The following is a 26,595-nucleotide window of genomic DNA, read 5'->3' as shown; positions in this document are numbered from 1 at the left end:
GACGTACATAGATAGCATCATGGTGAGGATTCGATTGAGGCGCTACGTTAAGCAATTCGTATGTGGGTGGTACGCGGTTGCAAATATAATGTTTAGTGGAGCACGAGCAGAGAATGCCATCAATCATGACCGCTTAGAAAACAGGGCAAAAACTTGGGCAGAGAGAAGGCAAACTGACACGAGCACTGGCTAGCAACTGGTGAAATTTCATCAGAGTTGCCAATAAATAGAAGCAGGAAACAATGACATCCTACGCCAATGCGCTAGAAAAAAACGACATAAACAAAGCCTAAAAAATGGCGTCGGCTATAAAAGGGGGTAAAATACATAAATATTCTTTTAATCTGGCCAGATGCGCAATTTTCTTTTAAAGAATGCCACAGAACACGAACTCACGCATACTTCTCTCTTAATGCTCATAAGTCAAGCCTCAAAGATTTCGTGGGATCGCGCTCCACGGTACCGTTTTAAGGCGGGTTTTGTTGAGTTTGGGGAAGCAATTATAGCTGACGCCGCGGCTTAAGCTTTGTTTATCTCGCTTTTTTTCTCCCACTGGCTTATGATTGCATTCTTACCTGCTTAAATTTATTGCTAACTCTAATAAAATTTCATCAGTTGCCTGTCAGCACTCGTGTCTGTTTGCCCTCTCTCTGTCCAAGTTTTTTGCGCTGTTTCCTAAGGTGTCACGTGTAGCCAACAAGCCCAAAGTGAAGCTTCATTCACAAGTTACTTCGAAATTAAAGTAGCGCCCACGATCAGTAAGCAGCTGTTAAGGGGCTCCATGGATATTATATTGCCACTGCAACCCACTTGTTTCCCGCGGTTGATTGAGGGAACGACCCCAAGAGCTCTAGGAACTCTAAGAAAACGGTTCGTGCGGCATGTCCAGTTGTTGAAGCGGCCTAGCAGGGAGTGATATTGTTTTTTTGCGGCACTCGCACGTGTCACAGGGCTTAACGTATCATGTCACATTACGGTATAAAACCAGCCAGAAGAAACGTTGCCTGACATGGTCATAGGGGCGTGCTACGCCAAGTTGCTCAGCTGTGAAATAATCATGGAACTGTTGAAGTATGGCAAGTGGAAGTTCTTTTGGTATGACTGGTAATAACTCAGGTTCATCGCAGCAATGATTTCATCGGTATAAACTACCGTCTTGGTGATCAGGGCGGCAGGGTGGGTAAGAGAGATCAGAGGAGAGAGTATCAATCAGGGACCGTATGGAGCCGTGGAGGTGTTCGGTTACAAAATGAAGCAGATCGGAGGTAAAAAAAGACGTCGTCAGTGTCGTGACAGGTCATGTCGGGCTTGTCGAAGGGATAACGGGACGAGAAGTGTGCATCCTAACGCAATTTTCCTGATCTGTGCACAACAAAGAACGTATATTCTTAGAGACGCAGAGCCCAACGTCCGAGGCGTCCAGTAGGATGCCTTAAGGACGAAAGCCAGAACAAAACATTGTGGTCAGTGACCATGGAAAAGTGCTTGTCGTAGAGGTATGGATAGCTACGTGCTACACAAGAGCGAGGCATTCACGTTTATATATTGAGTAGTTTCGTTGGGATAGATAGAGAAGGCGGCTGGCGTAGTAAACGACTTGGTTGTGACAGCCCCGCTGCCGTAGCCGCTTGCGTCTGTGCGGAAGTCTCTAGGGGCAGAATTGTCAAAACGTACAAAGATTGGAGGAGTGGTCAGCCGGGTGATCAGAGTAGCTAAAGCTTCGGCTTGCAGAGGTCCGCAAGAAAAAGGAACGCTCTGTATCAATGCGTCAGTTAGATGTCGGGCAACATCGGGGAAGTTCCTACTCAAGTGCTGAAGGTAAGAACAGCACAATGAAGCAGCCGATATCTTTAGCAGACCTAACTTTGTGAAAGTCTTTGACGGCACAAGTTTTAGCTGGGTAGGGGAGAACACCGGTGGCGTCAACAAGATGACCAGGGAAGGTGAGTGGGCAACGTTCGAAATGGCACTTGGAAGCGTTAACTTGCAGGCCGGCGGACTGGACCGCGGAGACGCGCTGAAGGTGGTTTTCGAAGATTGGGAAAAAAGGGAAAGCATCGTCAATATAGCACAAGGAGGTATGCAACTTAAGTCAACGAAGGAGTGCATTCATCATGCGCTCGAATGTTCCTGCCGCATTGCATAACCAAACGGGCATTGCTTTGATTTAGAAGGTTGCTAAGGTGTTAAGAAATCGGTTTTTCTTAGTCGTTACTCTTCACAGTAATTTTCCGATAACCTGAGCGCAGCTCGATCGATGAGATATGTTTAGCGCCGTAAATATACTCCTGGGCAACACCAATGCTAGGCAACGAATATACGACTTTTTTGTTACATTATTCAGTAGCCGATAGTCCACACATAATCTCCATGTGTTATCTTTTTTTTTCGTTAAACGCAAAAATGCCCGTGTATAGGAGATTTCAGCGCACCTTAAAAACCCCCAGATGGGCAAAATTAATCCGAAGCCCTCCATTCTGGCGCCCCTCATCGCCTGTGTTGCGGCGGCGCGTAAAACTCTACAACCCATAAATCTTTTTATTCCATAAGATGACCGAAGCACTGGTCTAAACGAAGGATCGAAGTGCTGACTGATCCGGCGGTTTTTTGCCTCCTCGAAGCCTCAACATTCTGAAAACAATCGCTTTTACGTTAGTGCAACTCTTAAAGACAGGTAAATAAAAGCATCATCGGCAACACATTTAGCTCGCGGATGAAGTTTTTCTGAAGTAGCATAGAAAACCGGTGTAAATGGGACATATTCATCTTCACAGCGCACAACCAACTGGACAAACGGGAGGATAAAACGGGGATGTTAACAGTATTATCCTCCCTTTTGTACCACTATTTGTGCGCTGTGAAGGCGCATCTTCTTTTATTAGACTCCGACATATTGCGATCAGCTTTCTAGTGTTGTGTCAGATCGTATAGAATGTATGAAACATAGGGTGCCATCGTGTACTTTGCGAGGGAAGCAAGTAGCTCCGTCGCTGCAATCTGGTGACCCGTAGCCTGGCCGAACAATTTGCAGAGCCCATCTTTGAACATGGCCCAGCTTGTGATGGTCTCTTAGTTTGTCTTATAGAATACAAGTGCGGTATCTTTGAGTAGTACATCACATTGGCTAACATGATCGTGTGGTCCCACCGGTTGTGGAGGCTGGCGCGTTCATACATCTTCAGCCGGTCGTCAAAGTTGATGGCATCAGTGCCGCAGAACATACCGTGGTCACGGGGCTGAGAGATTATGGTTGGAGGAAGAGCCATTGACGGAGTTGTTTGAGAGCCTTACTGTATTGTCGATACACAGTATGGGCGCCTGTTGCGTTGTTGTGTAATGGTTGGTAGAGCTTGCCACCCACACTGGACGGGTGCGTCCAAAAAGAGATGACAATGACCTGGGGTGATGGAGTGGAACGGGTTCGCACACCAAATAAAGATGTTACTACGAGAAAGAGAGGTAGCATGGTGTATTCACAGAATATACAGAAAAGAGCAAGGAAGGCAGGAATCTGACATCATCCTCTTCTTCCTCCAAGAGCTCCAAAAGGTTCCTCGTGTTCGTTTTCATCGCTTAGCAACACCCACGGGTAACTATATTTCGCAAAATTCTCATGTGTTTTGCTTCATAGAACAGCACTTTCTTGGAATATTCCGGCATAGCCACGTTATTTACGAGTTTTTTTATTAACACCATAATTTCGCAGTCGAAAGTGAGAACGCCAAAAGTCCAATAACAATATGAATGAATATATGGAATAGGCTACAATATTTGCTATTATCCAGGTCTCACTATATCTTTTCCGCGATATTTGCGAATAAATATTAAGTGCTTACACACGTTATCAAACACTTACAGCGTTCTTCTGCCCGCATCTCCAATAATAATTTTCTGTAGGTGCTTTTATGTTTTTTTTTCTGTTGTGATTCGGTAAAAACTGTTCAATATCTACTGTTTAAATTCATTTCGGTTTGCTGGGGGCTCTGTTAATATTTTGTTTATTTTACACATTCAAGATTTGCACCTATTGTGGTGTTGAAAGTGCGCTTTTTTCAAGGCGTACGGTGAAACAACCTTCACCTCTAAGTATTATTTATTTTCCTCTTCTCATCTTTTTTCTCTCTTGAGGCATAGGTGCGTCCTTCTATGCTTTTGGCACTTTGAATGCATTCATACGTCTTAAACGGCTATTTGCACCTTCAAGATACAGACGAAGCATTGTCCTCTTGCCGTAAGCAAAGAAATGTAGATAAGACAATTGAGTTATTTAGTAGCTAAGGCGTTCTGCTTCCGGAAGGAATGACCATAGCGTGATACTGGCGGGGATAGGATTTTCTTGTAAAGTGAGAAATAAGAAACACGCAACGTGGAACGTGGAACGATTTTCGAACAATACAAACCTCCAGACGGTCCCTTTTTCTCGAGCACTCTTCACAGCACCGGAGATGGTTTCTTAGTAAAACTTGTGAAGTTTGTAAGGTCGATGCAGCGACGAAACGCGTTCAATGAATTGGTTTATATGAAACTACCACATCACCAAGCTCTCGCAGCTAAGTCCGTTATTTTATGAGTAGCACCTGTAATGTTTGGCACAGAGGATGTATAACCATGAAGATTTGGTTAAACGACTAACCATCAAACATGCTCAAACATGTGTCACTGATTTAGAAGGCCACCTTTTCGCTTTATCATGTTTTGTTGAATCAGAGATGTTTTTGCATGCCCCAGTGAGGAGACTGATGCACTGGGGGCCCATTCGGAGCATGTTGAAATACAGCAAGCCTTTTTGGAAATTCCTTTCACACGACCTATCTAAACAATAAATGTTGAGCCTCCACGCGTTATCAAGAATTGTGCAGGTCGCCCTCATCATGTAAAAATGCTGAACGTAATCAAGGTTTTTGAGTAATTTGTGGCTTAGTTAGAGGCTGATACTTGATTCCGTTTGTGGTTTACCGGGCCGACGCTACACAGGAGGCGATACGTGCAGTAGCTGAAGGATGCATAATAATTTTAACCACCTGAGATGTTGAACGTGCCCCAAAATTGCGAATACACGGGCGTTTTCACTTCTCGCCTCCATCATGGAAACGGCAGCCGGGGCTGCGATTCACAGCAGCGTCCTTCGGATCATCAGCACAAAGCCTTAGCCATTGAGCCACCGCAGAGGGTGGGGGACAGTTGTTAAACAAGCAGTTTTATGGTACAGGCACTGGTTTGTGGTTTAAAGTGGCCAGTTAAAAACCTGCAAACACTGCAATACAATAAAAAGATAGAGAATGTGCCGCTAATGCAGCATTCGTTACAATATTGCTCAGATTCTTGGATTTTATAAAATTTCCAGTGCGAAGTTATCAAGCGATTAGAGCACTTAGCCAAAACCTAAATAATAATGATGCGGCTTTAGAAACTCATGGCGGTTTACGAAGACAAAAGCGTAGTGCTAAACAACCCGTTGTAAAACGTGGCTTTGGTTCACATGGGAGCTGCTTTTTCAGCTTACAGATGTTGAACGTTGAACGTAATTATCATGATTTGTCAGAGACTGCCACGTCCGCATTAATTTAGAAATGATGATTACAAATTGTGTTAGGCAAGCACTAGTTGTTGCCTTGTCCAACATGTTATTATATACAGGTTTGAATTCATGGAAAGGAACGACTTGTGCAAGTATGGCATTTATTTCTTTTGGTGGCTTGTCGAAAGCTTGGAGGTTTTTGATTTGCACGTCGAAACGTGCAAATCAAAAATAAATGACTTGTGCAAGCTATCCTGAGGGATGTTTATTGTTTGTAAACATTTTGTTTCCAAGCAGAAGTACTGGTTTATTTTTCTTGCGTAAAACGCTGCTAGGCGGTCTACATAGTGTTGGGTAATTGCGTAGTGGTGAATTTAAAGAAGACTACACAAATTTGTAACGTTCCCAGTGCTTGTGTAAGGTAAGAACTACACTATAAAGTTGTTTTTTCTAATAACTCTGTTAACTAAAACTCACCCACTGTAATTCTGACAAAAAAAGTAATTAAAATAGCTTGGTCTTGGTTCCCTGCCGCTGTACTTCGGCGAAATATTACACTTTTTGGGGTACTTCCTTGGGTTTTTTAAATGGTTTGCAGACTAATACGACCCAAAAAAACAATTTGTAAGCGGGCGCTGGTAAGCTTTGGAACCAACCTAGGCGATGTAGCTAGGTTTCTTCCAAAGTTCACAAGCGCCCGCAATTCCAAGGAGCTGTATAGAGCGAATGCAACACTACAAACAAAAATAAAAGAATACTTTTGGTGGTAATAATTATCGCCAACAAGTAATTGTTTAAGCTACATGTAAACGCTTCGTAATCCAAAATGAGAGTACCTAACACTTCGGCAGATTCACCTTCAACTTTATAGCGGCCTGGCTTTTGGTCGCATGGCTTGCTTTTAAACTGCGAGTTGGCGGTTGAAAAAAACTAGAGACATGCTGTCACGAAATAGAGCTGAAAACAAACTGAATGTTTAGAGCCTTGAGAAGCTAACTACAACTATTGGCGGTGTAGCCTCAATGCATTCCAGCCGCGAAAAAATAAAATAAATACACGATTGATTCAACCACATCTGCGAACAAAACAGTGTGTAGCATAAATTTTTATTCTGGCGCAGAAACTCCCAATTAAAAAAAAAAAGAAGCGGTCGTCGCCAAGTTTCTTAAAACATTGTATTCAACTCAATCTATCCTCCACTGTCGGCGCAAAACCCTTGCCATTTTAACCGCAACAGAAGTCAGACGGGAATTATGTAAGCGAAAGTATTTTGGGATAATCAGAACGGGAATGCTATAGACCGGAGCCTTTTGTAGCGTGAGCTACTTTGGTCGAAGTTGAGCAGTTTCGTGAGGCTCCTGGAGGGCCATGCTGCGTATGCGTGAGGAGCAGTCACGTCACACTGCGCACAGCTAGCGCTCCTGAGCTGCCGCCGCTCCGCGTACCTCGCCGGTCTGCGCATTCTAGAGGAGTGACGTAATAGTTCCGGCAGACGCACTGGCGCCTGCGCATGCCCAGCTGTGCGCCTCCGTTGCGCAGTAGCCAAGACAGACTCTGCGCCTAACTATGGAGCCGTCTTTGAGTCAAGAGAGAAGAAACCAGACGTGCCGCAAAAATAAATATATACCTTTGTCACATATTGCGTATACCGTGTGTGCGTCATTGAACCAGCAGTAAGCATGATAATCAAGTTAATCCTATGGTAAGGAATATAATCCTAGACGACCAGGAAAGGTAAGAATAACCAGCTCAACCTTAGCTCGCGTACGTATATCCTGGCGTTGCCGAGCTAAATCCATTCTTATTATGTATTTTTTGCTTTAAAAGCCACAGCATTCGCTTGATCTTCTCGGAGAATGATTCGAGAATTATAGATGCTGCCAAATCGACATCCTTTATTTCGAGGGTGGGATTTTTCGAAAAATACAAATTCCCTTATTTACATTTTGTTAAATATACTTGATGGCGCCGTTGTTGCGAGGATTTATTTCGTAAACATCTGGAGAACATCTGTGTGGTCTATAAAAAATTCGCGCTCCTGTTTCTCCGGTGCCTTGTCCACCATTTTGTTTATTTATTTTAGTCTGAAAGGTGCTTAAAGCTACTAGAACTGTACCGCTGCTAATCCAATAGAGAAGTCAACCGAAAATTTCAGCGGCCATTTGCCTGTGAAGCTTTGTTAATTTACACGCTCGACAATTTGAAGTTACTCGACGAAAATTGGTAATTTCTGAAAAAACGCTTGAAGCTAAAGTCGATACATCAACCACAAATAGCAGATGTGTAATTAAACTCTGTCTGCCTGTAGCTGGATGGAAAATCTTTAATAAGGTTGCTTATAAAAGAATGAAAAGGGGAAGAAAGCGACCCGTAATCTAGTACGATAACCTTGATTGCGCCGTAAATTTGCTAATGGAACATAATCACGAACAGTAAGGTGGTGGAGTAAAATTATTGTGTGCTCTACATATCCGGGTCCTAATGGAAGGTGGTTTATTTTTCCCTGGCACTAGAGGGAAAATGAAAGAAAAGCATGTGCAAACGGTAAGTGTGTACGTTTACATCAGTTTCTTCAGTTCATGAATTGCGGACTGTTGAAACACCTTTTAAAATCTCGCGGCCTATAATATATAATGTTCGGAATCTAGTGCTCAATGTACTGAATAATGAATGATATCATTTTGAGTCGGACGCGTTCAAACAACCATAATTATTTCTATATGCTTAGTGCGTGGGCTCAGAGATAGTCAAATACCGAATGACTGAACTGGCTCGTTTCTGACGCCTTCAAGAAAATATAAAACAAAAAAGCAATATAAAAGCATAAACGCAAAGGCTGTCGAGTAGCAAACGAGCACAAAATAGCATAGATTGAAATCGCATCGAAATGTCTTACTAAAGAAGAACAGCACTTAATCTGAGCTTTTAAAGTTTTATTAAGCCCTCGATGGACCAATGTCGGAACGGGCAGGTTATCCAAAGGCGGGAGCAAAATGGCAATAAACATGTTGCGTGATACAGGTGTGAAAGCAAAATTATTGCAAAAAAAGAGCAGACATGAGAATCCAAAGACAGTACGTCTGAAACAGGATAGCACAGCTATTCCCAAGGGCGCAGAGATAAAAGAGAAAAAAAAAGATGGAGGTAAAAATGGCGAAGACAGAAATGCAGCATAATGGATTGTGGTCACTTGTTTATGACGCAATTTAGCGAGTCGTGCTTTTTCTAGAAGGGCTATGGTTTTAGAATCATCTGGATCCGTTCCCACGATGGGAATAGGCGGAGTAAAAGAGTGAACAGATTTTTCGGGCTAAAGCCTTTCGCACAGTATGGACAGACATTACAGTATATATTATCGTCAAAAGCGGCCTTTTTATGACGGGCTGCGGAGTAATAAAAACAGACAGTAATAACTTGCAAGCTACCGGAAGAGAAAAAGAGAAATCTGACCTCCTCTACCTGAATCTATAAATAAATAAATAAATAAATAAATAAATAAATAAATAAATAAATAAATAAATAAATAAATAAATAAATAAATAAATAAAGATATACCGTAATATATTTTCAAAAAAATCATATAAATTCACATAAGTATTCCAACAATATTATCTGTGAAACTTTTTACACGACCATTACAACATGCCCGTGAGTGATCTCTTGTGTAGGTTGATTTATGATATATATTGTACTACTTTGTGAAGACATAAGAATTGTTCACTTCATTTTGTTTCAGATATAATGATCGGTAGCAAGGGAGGACTAGGTAAGCTCTGGAAAACAAACCGTGTGGTCATGACCTATCTGGCGGTTATCGCGAGCAACACACAGGTTTATACTCATGGTATAAACCTGTGAACAATACTCCAAAAATAAAGTTTTCTTAGGTAGAAGGCAAATAATTGCATGCAAGGCTACATAATGGAAATATTTGTTTAAAAAGAGCGATTTTCTAGAAAAAAAAATTAATAAAATTTCTAAAGAAAACTCACTTACCGAACAATTAAACCCGTTCGAGGCCACATGTCTACACTCACGCCAGTCTTTAGTGAGACAGCTTTGCAGTACGTTCCGGGGCTGAAGGCAAAAACCAGCATAGAAATAGTGTTTTCGCCGCCATCAAAGTAATATTAACCTTTTATATGTTTATAAATGATATCCAGACTATGTTTCTAAATATTTTTTTTCTGTAAGCATTTTCAACTGCCGTACAGTGACATATTTACAGTAAGGAGCCGTTTCCTTGGAATGTCACCCCTAATAATCACTGTTCTTTGTCTGATAAGCCGGTAGTAACCGAGTAGTTAAACGAGATCCAGTTTTGTTACCAAAGTAATACCGTCTATCTGAATACAGAAAGATGGTGTATGAGTGCGCATAGGAAACTGGCTTTTGAACGGCAATGACTGGGCATAGTGAAAACGCGTGCTCCCCGAAACTGAAATTCAAGAGAAAGACAGCTGCGCTAGATAACACGTTGGCATGCGCGGAACCAACTGCAATGCTGCAATCACCAAAGAAAGGGCTGCAGTGGCCTTACTCCGCAGTGCGAACGCCAGTCTTATGTAAGCCATTCGGGTCTACCGCCAAAATCCGCACGTAAAACGTTTAAAATCATACCAGGTACCAATTCATTTTCGTTATACAGTTGCAACCCTCAGAAAATTGTTAAAAAACTTTGCAGCGATCACCTTTTTTTACCACTTATTAGAGTTTATATGGACGTTATTTTTGCATTATGGTATGTTGCCACCTTTGAAAAGACGTTTCCTAGAAAAATACCATTTTTTTACTGTTTTACATTTCGAGAATCCCCGAGTATTAAAACATTTTTCGCCGAAATAAATCATGTTGTTATGTTTGTTTGTTCAAAAGTAGTATTTAACTTTGTGACAGCTGGTAAATGGCTCTGAAACCAAAACCAAAGTGGTGCGGTAACAGAAACTTGTATCGCAGCACAAATGAGCAGCGTATAACTAGAATTTATCTGGTATCTTTTAGTCTGATACTAAAATATTATTCAAAAACAATTTGTAAGGCATATTTTTCTAAACATTGCTTAAAGTTCAGTGACAGGGATGCATGACCCCACAAGCGTCTCTCAGTTAGTTTGAGTGCTCTTCGTGTTCTTGCAGTTAGTGCAAGCGGCCTCGTTTTTGTACAGCTGTTATTCTAAGTGAAAACATAATAACATACGCCTGACGGTTGAATAACAACGGCTTAGTCAAGTACAGGACACGGAGGTGACAAAAGCGAAAGTTTCGTGACAATCGGTACACTGAATGCTTGATCCCAGGACCATGTTGACGTGAATGTGTCGGTTAGTGCTACAAAGCTTGGGAACTCGGGTAAAAATTGTGATGTGTCGTTGCGAGAATTTTCACTGCAAGGTAATATGGGTAGAGTTATGAGGAAACTATTATGTTTTTTCCAACTGCCCTGGGTTGCCCAAGACGTCCACACATGCATGCCCATCCCACTTTTTTTACAATATGCTGTCATAGGCTTCAAGCATAACAACAGAAGTACAGCAGCTAATTTGAGGAATCGGGCATTGAACCTGGCCGCCATGCTCACATAGGAGGTTGTACCAGTGACCAGCACTGATTCAAACAGCATAAGCACCAATCTATGGGTGACACAGAACCTCTCCACAAGAAAATACGGGCATCAAGAAAAGCGAAAAAAGATCTTCTGGCAGCTTAGGAGTGCTCTAGCTATGCACCTGGTGAATTTTAAGTTTCCAGGGCAAAATTATCTCGTTTGTACATGGATCGAAATACCTTACGCTGGTTTTCTCAAAACTTGTCCTTTCGCACCTTTTCCTGCGCGAACAGTTGTAACTTAGAAACAAAAAATGCCTTTTCAAATAAACTTCCCAGGATCGCTTCTGTATTACTAGACTGTGCAATGAAAAGGATTTGGGAAAATTGACAGTAAGCGTTGCTGCAATAATAATTTATATCAACGAATGCAGAAAAATGGACACATTTGTTGGCTGTGATGTTTTCACTACAACTTGATCTCCAAATATTGGATGGCAAAGGTCCTAGTTCACTGCACGATATGGTTAGTTAGCTACCTCTGTGCCAAAAGTTGTGGACTTTATGCAATCCTTTCAATAGCTATGAAAGTTAATGCGAAAGCCAAGTTGTTTGCAATAACAAGCATAAATAGTACACGTTTCGCTATTTATAGCTCTATAATATCATAAATAGCGGTATTTTGTAAGATTCATGTGAAATAAAAATGAACCGGTCAAAATTAAAAAAGTTAGAAAGGTGGCAACATACTTCAAAAGCAGATAACTAATTCCTGTTCATAAATTTGTTACAGAATATGTTATTACAGATAACTGCAATGTCGGAATATATAATTTATTTCGTGCGTACTCCAAGTGAATCTTAGTTATATTAGCTGGAGTGCTAATTTGAATCACGAATAAAATTATGTATGATATCAAAAATACCACGGCAGCATTTCTACATTAACTACGCAATTCCGGTTATCATTTACCGCAAGTTAAATAATTTTCTAAAAAGTATTTCCTCTTCTATTTATTCCAGAAATACAATCGTTCCTGACCGCAGGAATTAAAAGTAATGTCTTATTCCGAGAAGTGTTTTCTGTCCAAACTGAGCCCTACATGCACAAAATAGAGCGCAAAATTCTTCGGCGTTATAGTACTGCAATATGATGTTTTTACACCCCAGGGAGAAGCCGAAGTAGGATGTACAGATTACAAGAATTCACTTAAACTTGCAATGCTTATTGCACAACAATTATTGTTAGGTTATCTAACATGCTTTGTGGCAACATGCGAAGTCATGGTTATGTATAATGGGAATAGATAATGTAAATACCATTTTTTTGAAAACTAAGGGTTTGGTTTCCCGTAAAGCAGTATGTCTCATAGGGGTCTTATTTGAACAACCATCCAGGTTGGCGTGTTGTTCCTCTCCTTTGAAAAAAAAGTAAATATGTATACTACGAAAACATCAAAGTATTAACTTGCCGAGTAATTACAGACATGTATTTTTGAAATTAAAAAAACAGGCAAATATTTTTGCTGCTGTCTACGGCTGGTAAAGTACGGATGCCTGCAACCGCAGAATAATGCCGTTGGATGTTCCCTTAAATTTGAAAAGGAGTATTGTCGGTCCGTCAACGGAACAATGGCAACCTAAATCAAGGATTGCAGGTTGGGGTTTGTGCAGAGAAACTACGCATCAGTGTAGCTTGAATAATGGCTACCAAAAATTCCGCATCAACACTAGTTTTCTATATGCTGGGAAAACATTTAAAGGCGTGTTTTTTTCATCACAATAACGGCTACGCCCGCCGAGAATTCATGCGCGGTACTTTAAAGTTTCTGGCGCAACCCCTTAGGTACTAAAACTAAGCTAAACGGACTGGTCATTCGTAACAATGCGTCGTACCGTAGCTCAAACAATGATGGGCACCTCTCAGGCAGTAATCCTTCAATATCTTTAATGCCTCTAACCGGCAGCTGAGTTGTGCTATTGTTCTTTTAGTGTGTTTGTCAGCAAAATTTTCTGTTTTAGAGTTTAGTGCATGCAGGAGCGGATGTGTGAAATATTCATTACTGCATTCGCTCACAATAAACACTTTGTTGCTTTGTGTTTCATAACTTCGAAACAATATTTTTGGGACAAATAGGCTATGGCGCCACTGTGAAGTTTCAATGAACTGTTAATATTTTAAGTGAATGGTTCATAGACGTGCTCGTTTTTCTGCACTATGCCTGGAAAGAGTTAGATTTGTCTTGTTGGTATTGGTGGTAAGGTAATTAGGTTGATTATTTAAAAAAAATACCTTTAAGATTTTTTGTGGAGTTTGTGAGAGGTAATTGTATTTATTTCAGAATGTTTATGTATTATTAAAAATTGGTGTCGATATTTTTGTGTCAGTTTTTATCAAGCGAAGACAAAGCATTCTCTAATATGATGTTGGGAAGAGCGCGAAGAATACTTGGACAAGGAAGGCAAGAGGACCGAGTGCTAAGCATTATTCGCGCTTTTCTCAACGTGAACCTTTGCCAACACGCAGTTATTTATATTGCCAAGTGCAATAAAAAGTAATACGAACCCCCACGAGGTTATTTTCTTGGTCACAACCTTCTGCAAGAAGGGAGGTAAGGGCTGAAAAACAAACCCTTCAATCAGATCGGTAGTTGTTCATGGGACCAACTCTCTCAGCAGTAAACGGACAAGGTTTAATGGAGTCTACAAGTTGCGTCAAAAGCAACGCACACGATAAAACCACCTCCTTTTTAGCTGGATTATTTCCCTATGCCGTTTTATCTAAAGCGCATATTATTCCATATGTCGGTTTAAAAATTTGTGTTACTAACCACATACCTGTGAAATTAAGGTAATTTGCTATAATTTATAGAGTGCCCAGATCAATTTGCAACAATCTTTGTCTCAAGGAAAGGTTTCACCCTGTTTTCAAGTCTACAACCTGCGGGTACCTATTATTCTAGCCGACCAAGTCAATAAGAACAGAAGTTCTCCCACAGGTTCGATACGGTTTCGAACAGCCATGCAGCTGAGCGCAAGGTATCAGAATAACTGTCCCGTTCACTATGCCAAGCTCCGTCATGTTCCGCTTGTGTCGAGCACGTGGCATCCTCTTCATTGTTGTCGGTGGAGAGAGAAACATCTTCAATTGGCAACTGAGGTCAGCAGTATAGGCACTTGACTTGCCACGTCAAATTGGGGAGAAAGTGTGATAAAAAAAATATGAAAAGAGCTCTCGCTGAAACATGAATGCTCAAACACACAGACGAACCAGAAAAGCACACACACTCAATCAGGCGATATAGTCATTTGTCCAAGATTTTATGGCTCACTGTCAACTCCCGCGCCCCGGAGGAATGTTAAGGGCGCCTTTGTTGCGTGACTTGCCATGCTGGTTGTAAGCCAAAGCCCAAGCAGAGGATTTGAATTGGTCTAGGTGGACACGGGCCGACCCAGCGAAAGCTTAGCAATGGTACGCTCAAGGTTGCAGCAAAGACGTGCGCAAAAAATGTGGTTTAGGTCCTCTTGAACTGTACAGGTCGAGCAAAAAAGTCAGGAAGCCTGCGAAATTTAAAGAGAAAATGCTTAGTATAAGCCACATTGAGCCTGATACGATACACGACAGCTTCATCTCACTTGCAGAGAAAGCTCGGCATCCGAAATGGGCTTTCCAACGACACATAGGTCTTATTTGAGTCAGCCCACAGCAATCGGTGAGAGCTCTTGGCAATCGATAACAGCAGAGTCGCACCGGTTCACCTTGTGAAAGTCACTGCAGTAATAGTGTAATGAATTGTGCTGATGAGCAGCCATGTCCGCTTCTTCGTTGCGAGGAACAATGCTGTAAGATAGAAGGCACTGCAGAACGACGTTGTGGGTATTTATTGCCTGCGTGTGCAGGTCATTATTGTTCTTCGGTGCTTAAGGACTGCTCAAAAGTCAGTAAAGATTGCCCATGCGTAAACTGGCGTAGTTAAAATGAGTTGCAGTGCAGAAGGCGGGCAGCAGGTTCAGTAACCATCGAGGAAATTTTGTGACCTTGATTTGAGGTTTTTCGTGTGGGTTGAAAGGATTTATGTTCCTATGGCAGATTATGTATCGACAACCGATCCACCTAGAAAAATTGCGTCTGGTTGATTGATTGACTGATTGTCGGGTTTAACGCGCCGACGGAACGCAGGCGATAAGGCGCGCTGTATATGGATGGTTCCGGATTATTTTGACCACCTGGGGATCTGCAATGTGCGCCCAAATTTCGTACACACGGACGTTTTTGCTTTTCGCCACATCAGAAAAGCCGCTGCCGCCGCCGGGAATCGAACCCACGACACCGTGCTCAGCTGCGCAACGCCTTAGCCACTGAGCCACCATGGTGGGTGAAGAATGCGGGTGTAAATTTTGTAGGTAGTAGAAATGTGTTAATGTGCAAAGAATTTCCGAGCAGGCAGAGGCAACTTGGCTTTGCTGTGGAGGTAGGTTGAGTCGTTGGAAGCCGCGTACGCCATCGGTAATGCATAGAGAAACCGCGGACGCCGATTGTCGCACTATTTCCCCCTCCGGTAAATAAAGCGCGCGCGTTGTGATTGGGATTGTAGGGTGTAACGCGCCGACGCAACGCAGGCGATGAGGCGCGCCGTAGTGGAGGGCTCCGGATTAATTTTGACCACCTGGGGATCTTTATCGTGCGCCGAAATCTCGTACACACGGGCGTTTTTGCATTTCGCCTCCATCAGAAAAGCGGCTGCCGCGGCCGAGAATCGAACCCGCGACCTCGTGCTCAGCTGCGCAACGCCTTAGCCACTGAGCCACGAAGGCGGGTGCGTTGTGTTTTTGGAAAAGGAGATACGGTGGTCCAGGGACAGAGATTTCTTGAAAGTAGAGCAGCAGAGACGGAGGCCACGGAACGTCTTGTAAACTTCTTTCGCTTTCCAATGACCCAAAGAAAGAAAGATGATAGAACAAAGGTACAAAAATAGCGAACGAGCGTCTTTGATCACAAAACTAATTTTCTTTACGGTATTCGTAAGATGTCCTATTTTGTTAGTTGCGTAAAATTTAAATAGTATGTTAATTCGCCTTCATTGTTAGCTAGAACATACGTAGTGTCATGCACTGTGAGTGTGTATTAATTGTAATTGCATTTTGTTCTCTTTGAATAATTTTTTGCATCCCAATTTGAAACATCGCTTTGGGACATGATTACCTCGAAATAATAAATGATATTATCTGGAGACAAATTTCTGGCCCGTATTAGGAGGGAAATCTGACTGGGCAGTACACCTAATGCAAATGACGGAGATGGTCAGCAAATATGGTAACCGAGTGCCGACATTAACCTATCTAGGTTTAGAGCGGCCAAAAATTGGACAAAGTAGGTTGGAATACAAAACTGTGAGCCTTAAAATTGGCCTTGCTTGCGCAGTACAAGCGGAGTTGAGGGTCTTTGAGGGGGGTGTGTTTGTGCTGCAGTAGACAGAGAAAAGTGAAGGAAGAATATGGTGATTACGGCACTTAAACAAAAGGATTTGAAGTGAAGCTTTTCTGGCCACTCTTCTTCATTCATTGGTGCTGCAGCTGGTGCTGCTTTGCTGCCTTGTGTATGGGGTTGGGGAGTTGTGCGCCGGTACACATGACGCGTGCTTCTAGCATTTTGGCCGCCGTTGCGGCCTGGGAGGCTTTCTCAGCTTGTGCTTTGCCGCATTACCGCATATCCACGAGAAGAGTTATAAAGAGACACTCGTTAGTAGAATTGTGTGTTTGCTGGTTCCAGTCACTCCATCTGTTTTACGAGGTGTCCATGCTATGCGTATATAAATGCCGCCTTCGTCAAAGGACTCACTTTTGCTTGTAATGCGGTTGACGGTGGCATTAGGGGTTGTAAGCCTCGTCAAGTTCATGCAGGGACGCGAGTGAATCAGTAGTTGGCTGGTAGTTCCGCAGTGGTACATTCTCCTTTCTTAGGTGTCGCTATTGCCGCGCTAACACAATCTGTATTTTCTTTTCAATTTACAGCTGACCTTTTCAAGCCTTCTTCTGTCCGTGCAAATTGTTAGCAAGAAATTATGCTCGGCGAAGTCCATACGCAAAAATAGAAGGACTGGAATTATGAGGGAAAGTACTAGGAGGGAAAGAGCCTGCGAGAAGATGTTGGGAGTGCCGGCCTCAAAATGTTCTCAGGGCGGTATTGAACATAGCACCCGAAATCTTTACGCCGTGAAACCGGTAACCCAACTACGGGGCCACCCCAGAGGCCCGAGGTGTACGGCGTTAGCAGCAGCGGGAAGCGAAAACATGTGCAGCCAATTTCCAAGGAAAAACACTTCCCGTGGTCGTAATACAACGTGGTGCCCCCCGTTATAAAATGGGTGGCGAACTGATGGTGCTATCATCGCATTCGGAGAGTGCAGTTTTCAATGCGGTTTATAGAGCGGCCATTGTTTTTGCACTTCGGTGATTTGAAGTGGACCCTAATTTCAGGCTTTCAAAATTTGGATTTTTGAGTGTAGCAGACTGGCTTCTGGACTTTCAATTACCCCAGTTTGCATGCAGAAGGGTTATTTTTAAAATCATTTTTTATATTTAAAAAGGGGCAGGCATAACAACAGCCAAGTAAAACCTTGCGAAGACCACCAGCTTCACTGTGCCCCAGGCATAACATCTCAATTGCTAAAGTCTCCAAAGTTTATTTTGCTAATCCTGCCTACACTGTTTTATCACTCCGTGCATTTGCATTTACGTTTTTCTTTATTATTTCTTCCTGCATTTCTGTTCTTTTTACGCGAATTTTACTCTCATGGATCCAAAAGGTGCCTTTGCGTCTTTACTCAACGTGGGTAAGGCTAGGTTCGCCCTGTTGCCGCAACTTTCATAATAACTTTCAAGAACGGCGTCGTGTCTCAGCCAACACAACTCTGTGACACGCGCTTTCTATGCGTCCATACATCACTTAAATGACTTCTGCGTCGGTCGACTAAACATGCCACAAGTCGGAATTTGTTGTATTGCTGAAAATGTGCCAAACAGCACAACATGGTACGTAAGGCCGTACAGCTTGCTGATATGCCGTGATCCACGGGGGTTGCGTTTTTAATGCAGCTATATGCTGTTGAATTAGCTGCACATCTAAAAATATGGTCGCGAATCAGGCGTTGGGTTTGTCCATGTTTTGTTTTTACCACCCGGCCACGCCTGGTTGAGATACATGGGCTGGAAGTGAAGCGCGTGTTCGATTCTTTATTTCTCTATTCACACGGGCTGTCTTATTTTACAGAGAGAATGTTTAGCCCTAACGTCACTAACTTGGTATAGTCCTCGTGGATATAGAGTATTCTTGATGTAAGTCGAGGGGTAAGAGAAACACCCGCATGGAAAGAGCAATGCCTGCAGGGCAGAGGCAGTGGCCTACGATTCACCGACTTTCGCCAGCGCACGTCACTTTGTTGACTGCTGGTTTGCTTAATGTAAATTCTTTGAGATGTTGGGGGAGCAAAATTCGAACCAAGGAACCTGTTGTCCCTTGAGCACAAGTGCAACGTCTCTGGCGTCGGGTCATCTGGTGGAGGTGTGGGGCATGCAACCTTTATGCTCCCTACGCCTTCCGGAAGCCCACAAGCCAACCCAAGCTGTGAAAGCAGCCGACCTAAAGGTTTACCGGCCAGGCTTGGTGTCCTACGAAAAACAACAAAAAAAAGGCTCTGCAACCGACAACATGGTGCGAGAAGCCACTCTTCCCATTCTCCTGCAACAGCTACGGAACCACCATCGTTCCGCGAATCCCCTGGTAAAGATCGTGAGGCCTGGTTGGGGAAAGTGGAGCGCGTACGTATATTTAACAGTTGGGATGACGAGAAAACTTTCGCCATGTTTTCTTCTGTTTCAAGGGTACAGCTCTAACGTACTTCGAGAATCGGAAAACATTCATAACCGACTGAGGTCTATTGAAATGTGAATTTTTAAAAACATTCGTCATAGTCGTGCAGAAAGAACTGGCCGCACTTTTGCTGGAATACGCGCACGCAACACCCCTACGAAGGGGACGTGATCTTTGTTGAGGAGATGAAGAGATTGTTTGAGTATGTGTTCCTGGAAATGACTGAAGAAAAAAAACTAGAGTTATTGAGGCAAGGGGTAAGGCACGCCTTGTTTGCAATACTCCAGGACGGTCACCGAACTCGTGTCTGAAGCTGCTGCGTTAGAGAAGACGTTCGAAATTCGAGCGAGGGATTACGGCCGCCCTTTCAACTCGCTGTTCTCGGAGACCATCGATCCCAGAACTGTAAGGTCCGGTACACTGCGAGAGACCATCCGAGCAGTGGTCAGGGAGGAGGTTCGGAAACTTTTTATAACGACACGGCAATCTGAAGTTGTTCCCCTGACTGACGTCGTCCGAGAAGAGATTCAAGAGGGAATGGGGATTTCTACGCCAGCCGAAGCACCCCACAAGAAAGCTATGACCTACTCTGCAGCTATTAGTTGCCCCGACCAACTTTAACTCGTCGTGAAGAGGCCCCGCCGTGCCACCGTCCAGTATCACCCACCCGACCCCCTGTTGTCCAATACCAGACTTTGAAAAGAACCAACGAGAGGCGAACGCCTTATAATCACCCGCAGTGCTGGTACTGTGGAGCGACCAACCTCATCTACCGTCGCAGCCCTTACGATAGGGTCAATGTGTCAGGGTTCTCCGTCAACGCACCACAGCCCTACACCGCTAGCGCACTACTGAAATCGAAGAATACCTTTGCAACACAAATCGATTTTCGGCACCTTTCAACCATTCGCCGTCACCCGACCCATACCGATCACCGTGCCGTTGAAGCAACCAGACTTCACGCGTGGAGGATCCCCGAGCTCACGTTGGGGAAACTAAATGCAGCAACTTCTGGAGCTGAAGTTGTTCTAGGGAGAAAAACCCAAAAAACCTCTAACGACGCAAAGACACACTGATGACCGTGATTCAAAACATTCCCTCAGCCAGAAAATCTGATCTAACCCTTATGTGACCCCCGAACACGACAACAAGGACGACACATAGTCCCTGATTATCCGCACGCACAAGCCGAGATACGACGCACCATGGCACCCGATGCTCGATGACAGTGACGTTCTACATTCAGTTGTCCATCGACGGCTTGACGTAGTCGCCCTCATCGATATGGCAGCCGACTACTCAGTAATGTGTGCGTTTGCGTCAAAGCTTAAGAAATGTATGACCAAATTGGATGTTCCGTACATGCGCGCAGCAGAGCAGGGGGCGATCTCGCCACTCCAAGTGGAAAGTGCACATCCCCCGTCACCACAGACGGCAAAACGTACCCTGCTGCATTCGTCATTTTGCCTAACTGCTCCCGCCACATTATTCTCGGTAGAGACGTTTGATGGACAACGGTGAATAATGAATGCGGAGAATAGGTCGATAACCTTTTTGTCCGATCACTATGACATCGGAACCGAACGCCCAGGACCCTGAGGCTGTAAGTATCGCCGATGATCAAATCTTCCTGCCACCCCGCGCAAGATTGATGACCCCTGTCTACTGTGAAGATGCTGTCCGTGGCGTGGACGCTGTCGTAACGAGTGGCAGGAGTTTTTTTCACGAGCGCGCTGCCTCCCACTGAAGAGGCATTGTGTTCTTTAACCAATGGAAATCTCACCTTTCGGAAACTACTTTCCCAGAGGAGTAGCAGCGTCTGAACAGAAGCGCTGCAATTGCCTTCGTCGAAGAAACGCAACTCGTAAGTGCCTTGATCGGGTTAGCCAATTTTGAACGCGCACGCCAAGATTCTTTCAAGCTTCCGCAACCCTTCGACGGGAACCCGGCGATACCGCAAAAATTGGAACAAATTATTGGCTTTGGTGCGTCGCTACAGCGAGTGTTTTTGTGGAACTCAAAATTACGTCAGACACCTCCAGCGAAGCACCTTATTGTAACCGAAGATGGAGCCGACAGTCACCTCACTGCGTGTCTTCACATGAGGGGAAAGCCAACCGGACACACTGAAAAACATGTTCAATGACAAAAGTATACAGACATCGAGAAGCACATGGGCTACGCCGCCCGTACTCGTGAAGAAAAAAGCGAGCACGTTAGGGTTCAGCGTTGACTACCGGCGAGTAAACAAATCACCATAAATGTTGTGTACCCCTGCAACGAATTGACGAAGCCCTCGACCACCTCTGCCACGCTAAGTACTTCTCATCCATGGATCTGCAGACCGGCAGGTGGCATATTGATGTGGACGAGACAGACCGAGAGAAGACTGCATTCATAACCCCACACGACCAAGGTGATGCCGTTTGGGGTATGCATGGCACTAGCAACGCTTCAAGGTGTCATGGACCCTGTGCTAGCTGGACTGAAATGGTACACCGGCCTCGTAGGCCTTGACGACGTCGTAGTATTTGCCCGGACTTTCGATGAACACATCGCAATGTTGCATTCAGTACTCGAGGCTATTCTTACGTCGGGGTTAAAACTCAAGCCTGAAAATGCCGTTTCGCTTATGAGGAACTGAAATGTTTCGGCACGTCTTCAACGCCGCGTGAGTCCTTCCTTACCCGTTAAAAACTTCAGCTATAGCGAACTTCCCAAAATAGAAAGACGAGATGGCATTCGTCAATTTCTCGGACGGCGCGCGTTCTACTGCCACTTCGTCGCAAATTCCGCACGCATATCAGAGCCACTCACACGCTTGACAAAAGAGTTTAGCCGGAAAAACTCTAAAGAGGAAGTAATCTGCGATCTGCAACAGCGGCGGCAAAGCCAACCCGTTCCCGCTTTTTTAGATGAAGACACCAAAACGGAAATTCACCCAAACCAAAGTAATATAGGCTTTGGTTCCGTCATATTCCAAAAGCAAAGCGGTTGCAAAAAATATTCGCCTAGGCCAGCCGTAGCCTATCGATGGAAGAGAAAAACTACTCTGCCTCTGGGAAAGAGTGCCTCGCTATTATATAGGCCATTTCGAAATTTTGCCCATACGTGTGTGGTAGACCGTTCAAAGTTGTGGCAGACCACCCTGCCCTGTGTTGGCTCGCGAATTTGAAGGACGCATCTGGCCGTTTTGGGCAGTGGATCTTGTTGGTGTAAGAATTCTAGTACAATCGTTTATAAATCTGTCAGGAGAAATACTCCGACGCCGAAAGGTGGTCCCGCGTCACTGTCAACCCACCAGCATGATTCCAATGAAGACAGCGCGTTCTTTGGAGTTCTGATGGTGAGCGACCTCGCCGCAAAGCAGTGTGACGACCCCGAGTTACGCGTCATGATCGAATACCTCGAAAGACGCAACCTCGCCGTGGCTAGGGCCTTCAAACGCCTCTATTCAGACTACAAAACTCTTTCCTCGCGAAGAAAAGTTTCAACCCCGTAACACGAACAAATTACCTTCTTGCCATCCCCGCAGAGCTTCGTGACAACACTTTGGCAGCATGTCACAAAGACCCGTCTTCCGAACATCTCGGTACTGCACGCACAATTGGAAGAAGCAAGGTGAAGAAGAATTGGCCCAAACTTACAGCACATCTGTCCCACTACGTCCGGAACTGCCACGACTTCCCGCGACGGAAAACGCCGTCAACAAGTCCCGCCAGACTTCTGCAGCCTTATTACATGACGCGTTACGCAGATTACCCCGCTTTTCCCAGGGGAACTGCACAAGAAGTCGCGAAATGCCTGATAAATCAAGTTGTGCTGCTACATGGAGCACCTGAATTCCTAATCCTGGACATCGAAACGGCCTTTACTGCGGAGCTTACGCAAGGAACATTAGGATACAGCAACACCCAGATGACGCCGTTCGGGATTGCCTACGTAAAACGGCCGACTACGATGATTGACGCCATGCTTCCAACGTAGAAGACGAAGACCTTGACGCTGACGTCCACGGATACCGTTAGTGTGCGGACGAGGCCAGCCAGCCCACTCGAGTTCCTACAACCAACCAGCATCTGCTGGATGTGGAACGCTACCACTTTTGACGCCCGGATGGCGACTTCCACCTAGGAGATCGTCTGTAAGTTTGGACTCCCATGCGAGGACACAAACTCAGTGAGAAACGTATACGACGATGTTTTGGCCTCTACCGGATTCTACAGCTTGTTAGCCAACCTAACTGCGAGGGGATCCCCGATGGTGATTCAAGAACATCACTATAACACGCGCGACCCGAAGTTTGTCGAAGAGGTTTGCCTAAAACCGTACTACACAAGATCACGGACTTATCTTGTTTGCTTTTTAGGATGGTCGTTTCATTTCAGCATCGCATCGATGCACTCTTAGCCCCTAGGTAATGCCGGAGATCATGCATTGGGTTTGTTTATGTTTTGGTTTCACCGCCAGGCTGCGCTGGATGGTGTTCTCTCTGTCGCAAGTGAAGCGCTGATTGTTTTCTTTCTTTCTTATCCCGCAAGGGTTATCTCCTTTGATGGGGATAGTATTTCGCCCCCACATTACTAGCTTAGAATAGTCATCGCTCATCTACTGTGTTGTCGGTCTAATTCGATAATTCTAAAACACTCGGGGTGAAAGATAAATGCCCCCTGAGGAGAAGCCATGGCATTCGATTTGGCAATATTTTTTAGCGGACGTATCTTTGCTGACTGCTGCTTCGCCGCCTCTGCATTATCATTTCTTATTATCATTCCATTAGACCCTTTTTTTCTTCAACAGAACTGCGCTGTCTGCGGCATCGGGACAATATCAACCGTTTTAGCCTCGGTGGTGGCCCATTTGGGCAGTGTGCCGCTACAGTACACCTGGGTGGTGTAGTGTAAAAGGGTGGCGGCAATAAACAAAGCGGGAGTGCTGCGCCCTTGTAAGACGGAAGAGCAGGTGGAGCACTGAAAATATCTGTTTGGCTGTTACGATTTCCGTACTATTGCAAAACTTCTAAACTCAGCAATTACGCGTTTATGTAGAACACTCTTAATGGCACACAAAAAACCATTGAAACGCGGTATTTTACGATGAAAGCTTTGCTTCCTGTAGATTACACTCGCGCGAAAGATACGCTAGTTTTGGAACCGCCTTTTTTTAATCTCACGGGTGTCGTTGAAAGGCAGAGATTTAAGGCTTCCGCCCTAAAAAAGTACCAGCTCATAAAGGTAAATATCTGCCGCCCCATTTTAGGCTCAATCAATTTGTATAACGGAAAACCGGGGCTCTCTTAGCGTCACAAGTAGGCCGGCTATAATGGGAAAGATTTTCAAGCCATGTGATTTCGTTTATTCGAAATTCAAGGTTTAAAATCCACGTCATTAAAGTAGTGTACCTTACAAATATGAGGTATTTAAAAATAAACTATCTAAACTAAACATAGGAACACTTTCCGCAACCTTTATTGAGCATATATGCCTGCTCAATATTAGAAAAAAGTTTGGTATATCCAAGAACGCGGCATTTTTTTCCTCCCTCCCGAAGTATCTCAAGTACGGGGTGATTCGTCTGTGATCAATAAACTTTTAAAACAGTCCGTTTGCGTATACCTTACATTTTTTGAACAAAAAACTGCTTTTAGACAAATCAAGAAAAATTTTACGACCTGGTCCTGCAAGTAAATTAACACAAAATGTAACTTTTTCTGACGAGACGTAATTCACATTTCTGGTTCATTAAATGAAAGTTCCGAAACGCTAAAACAGAATATTGATGAATATAACGCATCTTTCTGCTCTAGATTCATGAACACAGTCTCAGGCCAAGCATATTGAACTGAACGGTCCTATCCTACTGATGCATCGCGTCAAAGTCAATGTTCTTACACCCGCAATGCCAAAAACCCCAAACAAAAACTCACCCACAGCGACTAAGTACGACAGGATCCTGGTAGAGGCAGTCATTTCGGAGAAATGGGTGTAGTCTATCCAGAGTATAATTTTCTGATTATTTATATACAACATGACGCTCGAATGGTGTTACTAGCTCAGTTTTTTGTTCTAAGCTGCGTCAGTAGCAACCTTTACATGGCATATATATATTTAACTTCTGACGTCGAAGGCATTCTTGCCGTTTTTGTTCATGACGTGCACTTTCTAGAGAAGAAATGGGGTTTTGTGAAATACATTCATTCTTTGACACTTGAAGTTTTTGATAAACTTATCGGCAAGAAAGACCCCACTATAATTACAAATGGCAACACCCCTCTAAGGTTTAAAAAAACTGCCCTTATACAACAGCGTGAAAAGGTTCTTAAATTGGACTTTTCCCATACAACAGAAGCGTATTCGTTGGTCTGGTATTCACAAGGCCACCGTAAGAGGTGCCGCATCGTCCGGCGAATTGCATCACGTTATTGAATTAAAACCAAAAATTGGAGCTGTGTTCACTATAGGTACAAGGATAAGAACAGAGCTGTGGCCCCTCTCCTTTCGTCTATGACATGGCTATTGCACCTCACATTTATTGCCGAACTTGCGGCTGAATTTTCTGCATGAACAGCAGGCCGAAGCCTTTGTCTCGCGAGGTAATCATATCTTTTTTGCGATGTGTACACCATTATAACGTGCTAGAAGCCTAGACCAAGTCAATAGCCAACACCCGGGTGACGCACATAAAGAAAAGGATCTGCCCACAGAATGCCATGACAGGTCAAGCGGGTAGACGTCGCTTTCATAACACGAGGGACCCTAGCTCGATTCCGACAGCACGAAGCCTGTCTTTTTCACTTCAATTGGCTGCTCATGTATTGCCCCCCGGCGATGCTAACCCCGTAGCCCGCTGGCATTTTAGGAGGTCCAGTGGTTAGCGTGCTTGTTTTTGCGGCGCTAGTGCTGTGTTCAATTCGCGGCACCCCCTAACCATAGTCTTTTCTGGAGGCTTCGAGGTGTTTTGGTGCAGTGGACTTACAGAGCGCGGCCTAAACAGCTGTCGTGTTAGAATGTTTGCATGTTTTAAAAACACGGGGTTTAATAGAGCAGCATAAATATTTTGACGAGACGCTTCGCAACGTATGTGGGCGGTATCTTCCCATGCTCCAGACGATGGTACCCGTACATTGGCGAAAAGTCACATGAATTCTGTTACGCTGTTGAGTATATATAGATTTCTTATTATGTGAGAAAAATGTATGTCTGGCCTTTAGAACATTCTGAAACTCTATAGAAGAATATTGACATAGTAAGAATTTCGCGTAGTTAGTCCTTTCGACGTGACTCGGAAGGTTCACGACGTAGGGTAGTGTATAAATGCTTTTCCGCGAGAGCTGTCCAGCTTTAGTGTCATACGGAGCTTGTGTAAAGGGTGCGGCAATACGGATAACCCCACGGCCCTTCTACTAAAGAGCGAAAGACACTCTCTTGGCTTTTCTTTATCTCACATAAGAGTACAGATAGTGGTCTTCGAAGCTTTAGTTACCTCTTCATAAATGCCTCACTCCAGTACAAAGTGCCTATTCACACAAGAAAGAACATATTCCGGGTAGGCGAGAAAAATCTAAGAATTGCAGCGGGTGTACAATAGAAGCCAAACGTACAGCAATTTGAGACGTTAGAGTTTTGCCTGTTTAGGCTGAAACCAATGATCCATATTAGTGAAGG

At 44.0% G+C, this 26,595-nt stretch overlaps 1 long non-coding RNA gene across 1 annotated transcript in view; it reads right to left on the bottom strand.

Annotated features, from left to right (window-relative positions):
• Nucleotides 1–24,986, bottom strand: part of LOC144139406 (uncharacterized) — a 29,546-nt gene extending 4,560 nt beyond the window's left edge. Inside the window, exons 1-3 of the long non-coding RNA XR_013316191.1 lie at nt 24,858–24,986; nt 13,628–13,680; nt 9,515–9,595 (exon numbers count right to left, since the gene is read on the bottom strand). This is a non-coding gene — a long non-coding RNA (uncharacterized LOC144139406). The remainder of the gene's footprint in view (nt 1–9,514; nt 9,596–13,627; nt 13,681–24,857) is intronic.
• Between the last annotated feature and the right edge of the window lie 1,609 nt (nt 24,987–26,595).

Source organism: Haemaphysalis longicornis, unplaced genomic scaffold (assembly GCF_048455015.1).
Source record: "Haemaphysalis longicornis isolate Haplotype H1 unplaced genomic scaffold, Haemaphysalis longicornis Haplotype H1 scaffold_5, whole genome shotgun sequence".
Taxonomy (NCBI): Eukaryota; Metazoa; Arthropoda; class Arachnida; order Ixodida; family Ixodidae; genus Haemaphysalis; species Haemaphysalis longicornis.
Note: the sequence above shows the minus strand (reverse complement) of the source record. Positions and strands in the feature narration are given on the sequence as shown.